The following is a 12758-nucleotide window of genomic DNA, read 5'->3' as shown; positions in this document are numbered from 1 at the left end:
GGAGAATCCCTTGAATCTGGGAGGCAGAGGTTGCAGTGAACCAAGATCTCGCCATTGCACTCCAGCCTGGGCAAGAAGAGCGAAACTCCATCTCTCTCTCTCTCTCTCTCTCTCTCTCTGTATATATATATATATAGATATATATATAGAGAGAGCGAGAGAGTATTCTGAATGAATAGGCATCATATATATATATATGAATATATATGACACTAAATATTGGTATAAGCAATCAAAAATTTTTATCAGTCATGTTAAATCTAACTTATCAGCTGTCAACATGAAGATCCTAGGAAGTAAAGACGGTACAAATAAGTGGAAAGGCATCCTGTATTCATGGATAGGAAGACCAAACCTGACTAACACACAATACTACACACATGATCTACAGACTCACAACAATTACTATCAAACTGGTAACAGCCATCTGTGCAGAAATGGAAAAGACAATCCTACTATTTTAATGAATTTTATGTGCCTCAAGTAACCATGATGATGTTTAAAAAGAAATAGTGTTAGAGAATACACATTCATGAGATTGAAATCCACACATACAAAAAAATGCAGAAATTCAGACAGCATGGTTCTAGCGAGGGGGCACCCATAAGTTAAGTTTCACAGATATAGAGAGCCCAGAAATGAATGCACACATATACAGTAAACTGATCTTCAACAAAGGTGTCAAAAATACACAATGGGGAAAGGACAGCCTCTTCCACAAATGATGGTAAAAGTGCATATTCTCATTCAAATAAAGACATAGAATGCTGACAGTGTGCTCAAGGTTATGCTTCTCTCTCCATTTCCAAGACACTGGAGCTTTTGCAGTGAGCCCAGAGTGAATTTTCATTCTGTCCTTCATGCCCAGGAAGACTCTTGATACCAGAGGTAAGCAGGAAAAACAGACGAATGAGTGTGCTGCCAGGAAACCTAACAGTTTATAAGGTGAGGATTGATTTCTCCTATGCATCTGGGCACACCACAGAAAAATTTTGTCTCCAGCATTAAGTAACTGCCTGTGACAGAACTCTGTCCTAAACCAAAGGTTTTGAGATTTTGCAGTGGCAGAGGCAGAAAACAGCAGGTGTTTTAGAAAGATCATCTTTAAACGATAAAGTAAGAAGAGGTGATTGAAAATACAGGATACTCAAAAGCTCATAAACATGACACTTCTCACCATGATGACATTAAACTCCGAAAATAACAAAGTTCACTTATATTTACCTTTTCTTTTTCTTTCTACACCCTCCCTAGCCCTGCCAAGTAGCAGGTATAACATGAAGGTTCCTGGAATATGCTGTTTTATTAGATCCCACCTGCAATCTTCTTACCTACCTGGAAAGGCATCCTCTTCCCTGCTGAGATTCTCCAGAATCCACTCTTTAGAGCCACCAACATCAGGATAAGTCAGTGAGAGCTGCACTCACTTCTCCTACTCCAGGTGAAGACACACTGGCTCACACAAAATCTCCTGGTTGGTCCTCTGGGTTCACACACATTTCTACAGCCCCTCTGCTCATAGCTATACGCTTACAAAATCATTTGCTCTCGCCGCACCCTCAATATTTTTAACAGGAACCCAGATTAAGGTTTCTATATGTTAAAGCCAGAAAGTTTGTTTCTCAGAAAGTGAGTTAGTTCAAGGTACGTACCCTGGTCAGACAATGGTAAAATCTGCAATGAGACAAAAGAAGATGCCATGAGGATTAGATCAATTCTGCTGCACCCCTTACACAGATCTGTTAGTCTCCTGATGACTTCACAAAACTACTTGTGAAACAGTGGTGAGTCAAGGTCAAAGGCCAAACATTCTAGCATAGAGGACACCTGTGGAAAAGACAAGAGCTTTCCCCACAGAATTTCTTTGAGGTTGATTTAGGTTGGTAAATGTACAAGGCCTAATCCAAGGAGAAAAACTGGTGTGGAGGAAAATGCCTCTGCATTACAGCTGATGATGGATGCTGTCCTTCAAAACCACCCTAGTGTGTCATGTATTAGATGAAAAGAAACTCAGACCGAACTCCACCCTCACAAAGAGAATTGTGTATGTTGTACATAATGTGCCTTGTCATATTTTTATATCAAAATTAATTGAGAAGGAAAGAAATCAGGTGAAGGAAATAATGTATACAGTTGTCCATTTTTAACACAAAGTGCCTTGAACCAGTTTAGGTCAGCAAAGGACAAAAGAAATAGGATATACTAGGCTCCAGCTTGGATGGGCAATGCCTGCTTGTTGGACCCCCCCTCCTCCCCACTTAGTTGCCCTCACTTCAACCAAAGAAGATTAGTCTAAGATGAAAGTTTACTGGCCTGGAAAATCGCTCATTTTGTCTGTTCTTATCAGCCTGCCCAGCTACTTAGGTCATAAGGCAAACACCTGAAGAGCCCCTGAGCTGACTAGGATGGTAATGCATTGTGGGCTGTAACAAAATGCAGTAAGACAACCCTAGAAAAATACCTAAAACCTCCTCCCCCAAAATCAATAGGCAACACCTGGGAAGATTGTGACTCCATAGTACTCAGCCTATGAGGAACCAGGGGAGGCACCTGCACACTAGGGGATAAATTGCTTGTGGAAACTGTGCTGGGTGTGTCTGCCCATCAGACACCGGATCTTGCAACACTATCAATGAAAAGTCTCACTTTCGGCCAGGCGGGGTGGCTCACGCCTGTAATCCCAGCACTTTGGGAGGCCGAGGTGGGTGGATTACCTGAGGTCAGGAGTTCGAGACCAGCCTGGCCAACATGCTGAAACACCGTCTCTACTAAGAATACAAAAATTAGCTGGGCATGGAGACACATGCCTGTAATCCCAGCTACTCAGGAGGCTGAGGCAGGAGAATTCATTGAGCCCAGGAGATGGAGTCCAGACTGCACCACTGCACTCCAGCCTGGCCAATTGAGACTCTGTCTAAAAAAACAAACAAACAAACAAACAAAAAAACCGAAAGAAAAACTCACTTCTTCTATTTTTCAGCTCCCTGAGTCCATTCTTTGGGTTTGGACTGGTGAGTTTGTTTCTCACATCAGAAAACCAACATTTCCTTAGAAGACAAAGAAAGGTGGTCTTACCTGGACATCATCATCATCATCATCATCATCCCAATCATCATTTTCACTTCGTGGTAGGCTTACTAAACTCGGGTTGTCCTCAGAAGAACCTGGAAGGACACAGAGGAAAGATCAGTGCCCTGGGTGTTTGTGACTGTGAGTCACTCAGGGAGCTCTGCTGGATGTGGTGTATGGAGGTGGTTGATTAACAAGCATGGACTGAGTTGATGCTGGGCTATTCCCCTGAGTGGAAGAGGGATGGCAGAGGAGGGGAGCAGGAAAGACATGAGACATGGAGGCCTTGGCCTTGTACTAGAGGCATCATGCAGCAACACAAAACAGTCAATCCCAAATGGAACTAAAGCACACACTAAGGGTCAATGGAAGAGTGCCTTCCTCCCTCTCAAATGTTTTGAAACTCTTCAAAACACACAGCATTTGCTTAACGTATTCAAGACCGTGTAAGCACACTAGGACCCAATTATGCTGGTACTACATCTAACATCTATTTTAAAGGATTAATTACTTAATTAATAGTGAAATGGATTCAATTTTACCCAAATTACTCTATTCTACTGATCATATATATATATATATATATATATATATATATATTTTTTTTTTTTTTTTTAGACAGAGTCTCCCTCTGTTCCCCAGGCTGGAGTGCAGTGGCATGATCTTGGCTCACTGCAAGCTCCACCTTCTGTGTTCACACCATTCTCCTGCCTCAGCCTCCCGAGTAACTGGGACTACAGTCACCCACTGCCACACTTGGCTAATTTTTTTGTATTTTTAGTAGAAACAGGGTTTCACCATATTAGCCAGGATGGTCTGGATCTCCTGACCTCCTGATCCGCCCACTTCGGCCTCCCAAAGTGCTGGGATTACAGGCATGAGCCACCGCACCAGGCTGATCACAATTTCTTTTTCATAGAGGTCATTTAAAAAATGAAATATTAAAATGCTACAATTAAAAATAGTCATGATTTCCTCCTTGTAAGTCTTCTTCTGGAACCAGGGTGTGTGCACACAACCTTTTGGGCTCCCTGTGATCAGGGGCTTCAGCAGCTCTGTGTCACTCTCCCTGAGGAGATTCCCTAAAAATCAGGCTTCATTCTAACAGGCCAAGCTCACACAGCCTGCGCAACCTACACCAGTGAAGTTGAGAGTCGTGACTCTCAATACTTTCTGCCATTAGGATAAATTTCCAGGTTCAAATATACATGATCTACTGAAATGAGGAAATGTATACCAACACAAATGAACACATCCATGAACAAATGTCCATGAGTATGGGGGTGATTTTTGGTTAACTAGCTTATATAATATTTTTCATTTGAGGCCTATTCATTCAGACATACAAAATATTGGTATAAGATGTCACAAGTTTGGCCAGGCATGGTGGCTCATCCCTGTAATTCCAGCACTTTGGGAGTCCGAGGTGGGTGGATCACAAGGTCAAGAGATCGAGACCATCCCGGTCAACATGGTGAAACCACATCTCTACTAAAAATACAAAAATTAGCTGGATGTGGTGGCATGCACCTGTAGTCCCAGTTACTCGGGAGGCTAAGGCAAGAGAATCACTTGAACCCGGAAGGCAGAGGTGGCAGTGAGCGGAGATCACATCATTGCACCCAGTATGATGACAGAGTGAGACTCTACTCAAAAAAAAAAAAAAAAAAAAATCACAAATGTATATCAGTCATGTTAAATCTAACTAATCAGCTGTCAACATAAAGATTCTAGAAAGTAAAGAACTTACAAATAACTTGAAAGGCATGCCGTATTTGTGGATAGAAAGACTAAGCATGACTAACACACAATCCTACACAAATGATCTGCAGACTCACAACTGCTATTAAACTGGCAGCAGCCATCTGTGCAGAAATGGAAAAGATAATCCTAAGACTTTAATGGATTTTTATGTGCCTCAAATAGCCATGGTAACATTGAAAAAGAATAGTGTTAGAGGAAGCACATTCATGGACTGAAATCTACAAAAAACAGAGAAATTCAGACAGCATGCTTCTAGCATGAGGGCGCCCATAAGTATCACAGATATAGAATCGAGAGCCCAGAATTAAATGCACACATACAGAGTCAGCTGATCTTCAACAGAAGTGCCAAGAATACACAACGGGGAAGGAAAGCCTCTTCCGCAAATGATGGTTAAACTGCACATGGTCATTCAAAGGAAAAACTGAATGCTGACAGTGTGCTCAAGGCTGTGCTTCTCCTTCCATTTCCAAGACACTGGAGCTTTTGCAGTGAGCCCAGAGTGAATTTTCATTCTGTCCTCCATGCCCAGGGAGATGTCTTCATACCAGAGGTAAACAGCAAGGACAGACAAATGAATGTGCTGCCATGAAAGCTAACAGTTCATAAAGGTGAGGATCCATCTCTCCTATGCATCTGGGCACACCACAGAATTTTATATCCAGGATTAAGTAACTGCCTGTGACAGAACTGTGTCCCAAACCAAAGGCTCTGATATTTTGCAGTGACACAGGCAGAAAAGAGCAGGTGTTCTCAGAAAAATAATCTTTAAATAATAAAGCAAGAAGAGGTGATCGAAAACACAGGATACTCAAAAGCCCATAAACATAGTACTTCTCACCATGATGACATTAAACTCTGTAAATAACAAACTCAGCTTATATTTACTTTTTCTTTTTCTCTTTCTACACCCTCCCTCAGCCTCCCAAGCAGCAGGTATAACATGAAGGTTCCTGGAAACGCTGTTTTATTAGATCCCATCTGAAATCTTGTTGCCTACCTGGAAAGGCATCCTCTTCCCTGCTGAGATTCTCCAGAATCCACTCTTTAGAACCACCAACATCAGGATAAGTCAGTGAGAGGTGCACTCACTTCTCCTACTCCAGGTGAAGACACACTGGCTCACACAAAATCTCCTGGTTGGTCCTCTGGTTCACACATATTTCTACAGCCCCTCTGCTCATAGCTATACACTTGCAAAATCATTTGCTCTCACCACACCCCCAATATGTTTAACAGGAACCCAGATTAAGGTTTCTATATATTAAAGTCAGCAAGTTTGTTTCTCAGAAAGTGAGTTAGTTCAAGGTACATACCCAGGACAGATGATGGTGAAATCTGCAATGAGACAAAAGAAGATGCTATAAGGATCAGATCAGTTCTGCCCCATCCCTTCCACAGATCTGTTAGTCTTTTGATGACTTCAGAAAACTACTTGTGAAACAGTGGTGAGTCAAGATCAAAGGCCAAACATTCTAGCATAGAGGACACCTGTGGAAAAGACAAGAGCTTTTCCCACAGAATTTATCTTTGAAGTTGATTTAGATTGGTAAATGCACAATGCCTAACCCAAGGAGAAAAACTTGTGTGGAGGAAAATCCTTCTGCATTACAGTTGATGTTGGATGCTGTCATTTAAAAACATCCCAGTTGGGAAGACATTCCCACTGAATTCCACCCCAAGAAGGACTATTGTGTATGCTGTACATAATGTGCCTTGTCATATTTTTATATCAAAATTAATTGAGAAGGAAAGAAATCAGGTGAAGGAAATAATGTATACAGTGGTCCATTTTTAACACAAAGTGCTTTGAAGTGGTTTAGGTCAGCAAAGGATACAAGAAATAGAATATGCTAGGCTCCTGCTTGGATGGGCAATGCCTGCTTGTTGGACCGCCCTCCTCCCCACTTAGTTGCCCTCACTTGAACCAAGAAGTTTAGTCTAAGATGAAAGTTTACTAGCCTGCAAAATAGCTCGCTTTGTCTGTTCTTTGTCTGTATCAGCCTGCTCAGCTACTTAGGTCGTAAGTCAAATACTTGGAAGAGCCCCTGAGCTGACTACGATGGTAATGCATTGTGGGCTTCCACAAAATGCAGTAAAAAAGTCCTAGAAAAATACCTAAAGCCCCTCCCCCAAAATCAATAGGCAACACCTGGGAAGATTTTGACCCCGCAGTACTCAGCCTATGAGGAACCAGGGGAGGGACCTGCACACTAGGGGATAAATTGCTTGTGGAAACTGTGCTGGGTGTGTCTGCCCATCAGACACCGGATCTTGCAACACTGTCATTAAAAGTCTCACTTTCAGCCAGGTGGGATGGCTCACGCCTGTAATCCCAGCACTTTGGGAGGCTGAGGTGGGTGGATTACCCGAGGTCAGGAGTTCGAGACCAGCCTGGCCAACATGGTGAAATCCCAACTCTACTAAGAATACAAAAATTAGCTGGGCATGGGGACACATGCCTGTAATCCCAGCTACTCAGGAGGCTGAGGCAGGAGAATTCATTAAGCCCAGGAGATGGAGGTTGCAGGGAGCCAAGATTGCACCACTGTACTCCAGCCTAGCCAACTGAGCAAGATTCTGTCTCAAAAAAAAAAAAAGAAAGAAAGGAAAGAAAGGAAAGGAAGGAAGAAGGAAGAAAAGGAAGGAAGGAAGGAAGGAAGGAAGAAAGGAAGAAAGAAAGAAAGGGAAAATCTCACTTTTGCTGTTTTTCAGCTCCCTAAGTCCATTCTTTGAGTTTGGACTGGTAAGTTTCTCACATCAGAAACCCAACATCTCCTTAGAAGACAAAGAGAGATGGTCTTACCTGGGCCTCATCAACATCATGATTACCATCATCATCTTCATTTGGTGGTGGGCATACTAAACTCAGGTTGTCCTCAGAAGAACCTGGAAGGACACAGAGGAAAGATTAGTACGCTGGTTGTTTGTGACTGTGAGTCACTCAGGGGGCTTTGCTGGGTGTGGTATACGCAGGTGGTTGATTAACAAGCTTGGACTGAGTAGATGGTGGGCTATTCCCCTGAGTGGAAGAGGGATGGCCAAGGAGTGGAGTGGGAAAGACATGAGACATGGAGACCTTGGCCTTGTACTAGAGGGATCAGGCAGCAACACAAAACAGTCAACCCCAAATGGAACTAAAGCACACACTAAGGGTCAATGGAAGAGTGCCTTCCTCCCTCTCAAATGTTTTGAAACTCTTCGAAACAAACAGGATTTTCTTAACGTATTCAAGACCCTGTCAGTATATTAGGATCCAATTATGCTGGTACTACATTTAGCACCTGTTTAAAAGGATTTATTACTTAATTAAAAGCCTATTTTATTGGTGAAATGGACTCAGTTTTACCCAAATTACTCTATTGTATTAATCACACATTGTTTTTCATAGAGAGCATTGAAAAAATAATATTAAAATGCCGCAATTAAAAATGGTCATGATTTCCTCTTTGTAAGTCGTCTTCTGCAATAATGGTGTGTGCACACAACCTTTTGGGCCCCTGCAATCAAGGGCTTCAGCAGCTCCTATGTCACTCTCCCTGAGGAGAGTCCCTAAAGATCAGGCTTCATTCTGACCAAGCTCACGAAGCCTGCGCAACCTACACCAGTGCAGCTGAGAGACGTGACTCTGAACACTTTCTGCCATGAGGATAAGCTTCCAGGCTCAAATATACATGATCTACTGAAATGACGAAATGCATACTAATGAACAAATTCATGAACAAATGTCCATGAGTATGGGGTGATTTTGGTTAACTAGCTTACATAAATTTTTTTTATTTGACGCCTATTCATTCAGACATGCAAAATATTGGTATAAGATATCACAAATTTGGCTGAGCATGGTGGCTCATGCCTGTAATCTCAGCACTTATGGGAGGCTGAACTGGGCAGATCACGAGGTCAAGAGGTTGAGACCATCCCGGCCAACATGGTAAAACCATGTTTCTACTAAAAATACAAAAATTAGCTGGGCATGGTGGCATGTGTCTGTAGCCCCAGGTACTTGGGAGGATAAGGCAGAAGAATCACTTGAACCCAGGAGGCGGAGGTGGCAGTGAGCAGAGATCACATCACTGCACCCCAGTGTGGTAAGAGAGTGAGACTCCGTCTCAAAAAAAAAAAAAAAAAAGAAACCACAAATTTATATCAGTCATGTTAAATCTAACTAATCAGCTGTCAACATAATGATTCTATAAAGTAAAGAACATACAAAGAACTTGAAAGGGGCTAGGCGCGGTGGCTCACGCCTGTAATCCCAACACTTTGGGAAGCCGAGAAGGGCAGATCAAGAGGTCAGGAGATCGAGACCATCTTGGCTAACATGGTGAAACCCCCCTCTACTAAATATACAAAAAATTAGCTGGGCGTGGTGGCAAGCGCCTGTAGTCCCAGCTACTCGGGAGGCTGAGGCAGAAGAATGACGTGAACCTGGAAAGTGGAGCTTGCAGTGAGCCGAGATCGCACCACTGCATTCCAGCCTGAGCAACAGAGTGAGACTCCGAGGCAAACAAACAAACAAAAAAGACAAATAAGTTGAAAGGCATCCTGTATTCATGGATAGGAAGACTAAGCATGACTAACACACAATACTACACAAATGATCTATAAACTCACAACAACTGCTATCAAACTGGTAATAGCCATCTGTGCAGAAATGGAAAAATTAATCCTAAGGCTTCAGTGAATTTTTATGTGCCTCAAATAACTGTGTTAATGTTGAAAAAGAATTGTGTTGGAGGATGCAAATTCATTAGATTGAAATCTACAAAAAGCAGAGAAATTCAGACAGCATGCTTCTAGCATGGGGGCACCCGTAAGTATCACAGATATAGAATCGAGAGCCCAGAATTAAATGCACACATACAGTCAGCTGATCTTCAACAGAGGTGCCAAGAATACACAATGGGGAAAGGAAAGCCTCTTCCATAAATGATGGTAAAACTGCATATTCTCATTCAAATGAAGAAATGGAATGCTGACGGCGTGCTCAAGGTTGTGCCTCTCCCTCCATTTCCAAGACACTGGAGCTTTTGCAATGAGCCCAGAGTGAATTTTCATTCTGTCCTCCATGCCCAGGGAGATGTCTTCATACCAGAGGTAAACAGCAAGGACAGACAAATGAATGTGCTGCCATGAAACCTAAGAGTCCATAAGGTGAGGATTAATTTCTCCTATGCATCTGGGCAAACCGCAGAAGAATTCTGTCTCCAGGATTAAGTAACTGCCTGTGACAGAACTGCGTCCCAAACTAAAAGCTCTGAGATTTTGCAGTGGCACAGGCAGAAAAGAGCAGGTGTTCTCAGAAAAATCATCTTTAAATAATAAAGCAAGAAGAGATGATCGAAAAGACAGGATACTCAAACGCCCATAAACATAGTACTTCTCACCATGATGACATTAAACTCTGTAAATAACAAACTCAGCTTATATTTACTTTTTCTTTTTCTGTTTCTACACCCTCCCTCAGCCTCCCAAGCAGCAGGTATAACATGAAGGTTCCTGGAAACGCTGTTTGCTGACCCAATTGAAATCTTGCTGCCTACCTGGAAAGGCATCCTCTTCCTGCTGAGATTCTCCAGAATCCAATTTTTAGGAACCACCTCAACATCAGGATAAGCCAGTGAGAGGTGCACTCATTCTACTCCAGGTGAAGACACTGGCCTGGCCACAAAAATCTCCTGGTTGGTCCTATGGGTTCACACACATTTCTACAGCCCCTCTGCTCATAGCTATACACTTGCAAAATCATTTGCTCTCACCAGACTCCCAATATTTTTAACAAGAACCCAGATTAAGGTTTCTATATATTAAATCCAGCAAGTTGGCCGGGCGCGGTGGCTCACGCCTGTAATCCCAGCACTTTGGGAGGCCAAGACGGGCAGATCACGAGGTCAGGAGATCGAGACCATCCTGGCTAACATGGTGAAAACCCGTCTCTACTAAAAATACAAAAATTAGCCGGGAACGGTGGTGGGTACCTGTAGTCCCAGCTATACGGGAGGCTGAGGCAGGAGAATGGCGTGAACCTGGGAGGCGGAGCTTGCAGTGAGCCGAGATCGCACCACTGCACTCCAGCCTGGGCGACAGAGAGAGACTCTGTCTCAAAAAAATAAAAAAATAAATAAAAATAAAAAATAAAAAAATAAAAATAATAAAGCCAGCAAGTTTGTTTCTCAGAAAGTGAGTTAGTTCAAGGTACGTACCCTGGACATGTGATGGTAATATCTGCAATGAGAGAAAAGAAGATGCTATGAGGATCAGATCAATTCTGCTGTACCCCTTACACAGATCTGTTAGTCTCTTGACGACTTCAGAAAACTACTTTTTTTTTCTTTCTTTTTTTTTTTTTTGAGATGGAGGATCGCTCTGTCGCCCAGGCTGGAGTGCAGTGGCCGGATCTCAGCTCACTGCAAGCTCCGCCTCCCAGGTTTACCCCATTCTCCTGCCTCAGCCTCCCAAGTAGCTGGGACTGTAGACACCCGCCACCTCGCCCGGCTAGTTTTTTTGTATTTTTTAGTAGAGACAGGGTTTCACTGTGTTAGCCAAGATGGTCTCGATCTCCTGACCTCGTGATCCGCCCGTCTCGGCCTCCCAAAGTGCTGGGATTACAGGCCAGAAAATTACTTTTGAAACAGTGGTTGAGTCCATGTCAAAGACAAAACATTCTAGCATAGAGGACATCTGTGGAAAAGACAAGAGCTTTTCTCATAGAATTTCTTTGAAGTTGATTTAGATTGGCAAGCGCACAATGCGTAATTCAAAGAGGAAAACTGGTGTGCAGGAAAATCCCTCTGCATTACAGTTGATGATGGATGCTGTCATTTAAAAACATCCTAGTGTGTCATGTATTAGATGGGAAGACGTTCCCACTGAACTCCACCCCAAGAAGGACTATTGTGTATGTTGTACATAATGTGCCTCGTCATATTCTTACATCAAAATTAATCGAGAAGGAAAGAAATCAGGTGAAGGAAATAATGTATACAGTGGCACATTTTTAAGACAAAGTACCTGAACCTGTTTAGGTCAGCAAAGGACAGAAGAAATACTAGCAAGGCTCCTGGTTGGACAGGCAATGCCTGCTTGTTCCCCTTTTCACCCCACTTAGTTGTCCTCATTTTAACAAAGAAGTTTAGTCTAAGTTGAAAGTTTACCAGCCTGCAGAATAGCTTGCTTTGTCTGTTCTTATCGGCCTACCCAGTTACTTAGGTCATAAGTCAAATACCTGAAGAGCCCCTGAGCTGACTAGGATGGCAATGCATTGTGGGCTTCAACAAAATGCAGTAAGACAACCCTAGAAAAATACCTAACCCCCCACCCAAAAAAAAAAATCAGTATGTGACACCCGGGAAGATTGTGACTCCACAGTACTCAGTCTATAAGGAACCAGGTGAGGGACCTGCACACTAGGGTATAAAATTCTTGTTGAAACTGTTCTGGGTGTGTCTGCCCATCAGACACCCGATCTTGCAAGACCATCATTAAAAGTCTCACTTTCTCTGTTCTGCGGGCCTCTGAGTTCATTCTTTGGGTGTGGATGGGTGAGTTTGTTTCTAACATCAGGAAAGCAACATTTTCTCTGAAGGAAAAGAAAGCGCGTCTTACCTGGACATCATCATTGTCTTCCTCACTTGGTGGTAGAGATTTTAAACTCAGGCTGTCCTCAGGGGAACCTAAAAGGACATAGAGTTAATGTCAGTGCCCTGGTGGTTGGAGACTGTGAGTCCCTCAGGGACTTTTGCTGGATGGGGCATATGGAGCGCGGGACTGAAGATTTAAGACGATCTCAAAGAAACAACTATGTTCAAGTAGTGAGCATGAGGGAGTCACCAGATACCTCGCATCTTAGTCAGTGCCTGGACCTAGTAAGACTCCTGCATTCCCAAGTCAAAGATCAAGGCTTTGATGTTTGCTGTGACATA

General features: G+C 42.9%; 1 long non-coding RNA gene across 2 annotated transcripts; it reads right to left on the bottom strand.

Moving 5' to 3' along the window:
• Positions 1 to 2947: 2947 nt before the first annotated feature.
• LOC116273054 lies at positions 2948 to 12752 on the bottom strand. 2 transcript variants are annotated; one of them, XR_004181555.1, is made up of 5 exons: positions 12442 to 12752; positions 11040 to 11061; positions 7640 to 7722; positions 5834 to 6171; positions 2948 to 3164 (listed from the first exon to the last, which is right to left on the bottom strand). It is a non-coding gene; the product is annotated as an uncharacterized LOC116273054 (long non-coding RNA). The 2 variants fall into 2 exon arrangements; XR_004181554.1 differs by lacking the exon at positions 2948 to 3164 and having other exon boundaries at positions 4731 to 6171; positions 12442 to 12742.
• Positions 12753 to 12758: the final 6 nt, after the last annotated feature.

The sequence above is a fragment of the Papio anubis genome, unplaced genomic scaffold (genome assembly GCF_008728515.1).
Source record: "Papio anubis isolate 15944 unplaced genomic scaffold, Panubis1.0 scaffold337, whole genome shotgun sequence".
Lineage (NCBI taxonomy): Eukaryota > Metazoa > Chordata > Mammalia > Primates > Cercopithecidae > Papio > Papio anubis.
This window is presented reverse-complemented; position numbering and strand designations above follow the sequence as displayed.